We start from the raw sequence: 4,014 nt of genomic DNA on the forward strand, positions 1-4,014 counted from the left end.
CCGCAGCAAAGGTACACACAGGGACATAGCTACGACACACACACACTCATACTAACACACACACACACACACACATGCACACGTACACAGATAAAACAAAAAGACTTAAATACCTCTACTAATTACCCTGCAGGATTGTTACAGATGGAATGACAGAGAGACATTTTTCAGTAACAGGATGAAAAGACAGACAGCTGTGTGTGTGTGTTGCATGTCGGGGAGGAAGCTGAAGACAAAACTGGATCCCGGGAGATGCAGTTCTGTGCATCATTTGCTCATAACCTGGCGAGCCAAGACATCCGTCAAACGTCTCAAAACCTGCTTTGGATATTAAATCTGCTTTCTCCACACCCGAGGAGGAAGACGAGGAGTGCTGAGTCAAGGTGGGGGGGAGGGGGGTCAGTTAATTTACATCTCCTACTGTACCTGAGTTGCACAGCGCAAGCCGTGCTGGGACTCGAGGTGAGCAGATGCAGATGTAGAACTGAGCGAAAAGGAGTACCACACACAGACTGCTGATGTCAACTTGAACAACCTGTGAAATGTGAATGTAGCATTTTTTTTTTTTCCATTAAAAGATCAAAAGGCCCTATCTGCCAAGGATCAAACTAAGCTGAGGAGAAAAATAACAAAAATTCCAATGAGAGATGGATGTAAAAACAGACAGAGAGGAAGTTAGGGGAGGGAGGGAAGGGAAGGGAAGGGATGGGAGATTAAAAAAAAAAAAAAAAAAAAAAAAAGAGACAACATTAGCTGAAGGAAAAGTTACCGAGATGGTGGTGGGAAAGAGATTAAGATTTCATTGAGAGGGATTTAACAGCTGCGAGAGTGAGGGAGATAGAGTGATACGAAAAACACAGAAAAGTGTGCCAAGAGACAGAAATTAGGTTCAGAAGAAGAAGAAAGGGCCTCTGAAACGGGGGTTGCCAGACTTACTGAAGAATCACTCTAACCAGCTATGTGTTAAAACTCTTGTAAATAGAATGGAAAGATACAGATGATATATTATGATTTATAGCATTTACCTGCTCTTGCATTAAAAACATGACTTATTTAACCACATTATTGCTTTCATTTCAGATATTACTATATTATTGTATAGATGTCCTGAAACGAGGCTGGTCGTCTTTCTATCTCACCCACTGTAATATGTACACAGTACCTTTATTTAAAGGCTATATTTGCTATGCACTGTCATTTCAATAATTCTTAACTATGTGAACATTTAGATACTCGTTTAGTCGTTGAAGTATAAGACATTTTCACGCCATCCTGTCTAATTTTTTGACCATGGATGATGAGCTTGTACTGTGTAGATAATGCAATATTGGTTTGATGATTGAGCACCAGCCCAAAAAAAACCCATGAACCCCTTTGAACTTTAACCCTCTTCCTACTGTGCTCCCCCCCCCACACGCGCTTGATCCGAATATTCTTCTCAAAGGCCTTCCCCTTAATTGCTAAGAAATCTGATAAATGTCGCTGCAGACAGACAGACAGACAGGTGGTGATGATTCAGGGGGTCCTAATTTAGAGCTGGATTCCAAAAAAAAAACTCTTATTTTTTTCTGACCTTTTACGCTTCACCAGGGACCCGGGTGTTTTAAGAAGAGCCCCTGATTGAACTACCTATCCCCGTCCCTTTCGCAGATTTAAACTATTTGATCGAGGTGTGTTTATTAACCCCCTTTCTCCAACAATGGCTGTAGCTTAGAACCTATCCACAGTGTCACCCAAAGTCTGTAGGAAAATGTGGCTGTGTCACCCACATAGCGAAGCCTGGAGTTTGCTTTACTACCTGTCACCACGGTGTCAATTGTTTGGAGCCAGATTTGATTGATGAGCTGAGGAGAGACGATGGGCTTTGTGTGTTAGTGCGAAAGACTCGACACCGAAGGCAAACGCGCCTCTCAACATGCTGCTTTTTAAGCCTTAATATCTTCTTAATGGAACCTTTTTTAAAAAATAAAAAATAAAAATCTCCACCAAGACATTCTTCAGAAGAAGTGAAATTAATTAGTAAAACCCCCCAAAAAACTTCTTGTGGAAGTAATGACTCACTTTACTGAGGTTTGTTCTTCACTGTGTCACTACAATAAGATACCAGGCATTTATAAAAATCAGCTCCAAACAATTTGTAAGGATCAGTCATGTATTTAAGATGTGGTGCTTTTGAGGAAGCCTCTAAATCTGACCTTTCCTCTGCTCCAACTAACAACCAACAACAGTTTCAGTAACTCAACCAAAGGCCCTGTCACTGGTATTGCAATGTTCCTGTTATTTCCTCCTTTTCCCTTTTCCCCCTTTCCTTACCTCCCCCGGCTGTATCCCCCCGTCCTCCCCCACCGTCCCAGCCTCATCTGTGCGACTACATGCAGCTTTGTCACAGTGAGGCCTATTTAACCTCCTCTCATCCTAAGTAACTTCTTCATGAGAGATTTTTTAGTTAATCGTCAAACCGAATACGTGAAAAACGAAAGCTGAAAAATTTGTGGATGGCAAGCAAAGAACTTTTACAAAAACGATATAAAACTTAACATTTAATGGATGTTTGATTGAATATTTTTTTCATATGGGTTTACTGACTCAGCGGATGGCTGGATTGTGTCAAGCATAAAACATTTCTGCTGCATTTTTGAAAAATAAAAATATCAGTATTTTACAATTTACGAGCATTTTCAAATGTCTTGTATGTTTTTCAGATTGTATGTTCGAGGAAGCTGCCTCATGGGTATATATGAAACGATTCTTTGTCGTAGGACTTTCCAGGTGATGTATATGTGAAAACTTTCAGTAATATATCGTCAAAAGCAAGGATTTGTCACTAATCGTTTTCAGAAAAGCGGAAACAAGGCAATTAGCTTAGCTTAGCATTAAGACTGAAAGGATGCAGGAACAGCGAGCAATCTCCACCTACTGTCTCCACTATAGTTCACCACCTGATATCTCATTTGTGGCTAAACCTGCAGAACTTTTGTCCCCCCCTTCTGGCAATAGCAGTAATTATACGAACACTGTTGATGTTACAAAATATGCCTTTTTTAGACTCTAATCCTTCCTCTGAGTGCTGAGTTTCTTTTTTATCTGGAGCAGGAGAAACTTCTTCTTGGACTCTTCATAGTGTTTTTTTTTTTCCTGCCATAGGCTCTGTCATGCTCCTATTTGCTGTAGCCTGCTCCATCTTCCCCTCTCTGGCTCTGGCGAAGCAATCATTTACAGAAAACACATCTCTACCAGCACCTAAATGTCACCAGATGTGAAACTCTGGTATTGGCTACTGCAGGATACAGGGAGATGTATGTGGTGCCAATAGGCTTAATCAGCACTGTGTGAACTCATTTGGCAAGAGCTCGAATGTAATGGGTGTTCATTTTATATGTAGTCCTGCACTGCAGCTCTAAATAAAAATCTATGGTTTCTATGGGGAGTTATGCGCTTGTCTTGTTTCTTGGCTGGGAGCAGTGGCTTCCTGGAGTCTCTGCTCATGCCTCGATGAAGTCATAGCGCCCAGCCGAGGAACAGTTTCAGCCCATAACCCCCTGGTGAAGACACAACTTGCTAGTGTCACCGTTTGTGTAAAAAAAAAAAGGCCAGTTCATGAGCTGCAGAGGTGTTGGTTTCCACATTTGCCCAGTCTTTGTGCTAAGCTGGACTTGCCTCTGTGGTATCTCTACAATGCAGATATGAGACTTATATACATTGCCCTGCCTGCAAAAAAGAAAGCTAATAAGGGTATTTCCTCAAATGAGAAACTATTCCATTGAATTTCAAATGCATGTAAAAGGGGTTTTATATGGATTATCTTTAGCTTTGCTCTTTAGTGCATATGTTGTACAATTACTGAAGTCACTACTGCAGCAAAACAGGGAGACATTACTGTAAATCATCATGGACCAGCAGCTCTGCCAGCTGGCCAAAAAGACCCTGTGAGATGTGAAAGAACCCAATTCATGGCTGACTTCCAGACCAGATTGATGTCTCCTACATTGTGTCCCTGCTCTAATCCCATTAACT

Source organism: Stegastes partitus, unplaced genomic scaffold (assembly GCF_000690725.1).
Source record: "Stegastes partitus isolate 25-593 unplaced genomic scaffold, Stegastes_partitus-1.0.2 Scaffold511, whole genome shotgun sequence".
In the NCBI taxonomy this organism is placed as follows: domain Eukaryota; kingdom Metazoa; phylum Chordata; class Actinopteri; family Pomacentridae; genus Stegastes; species Stegastes partitus.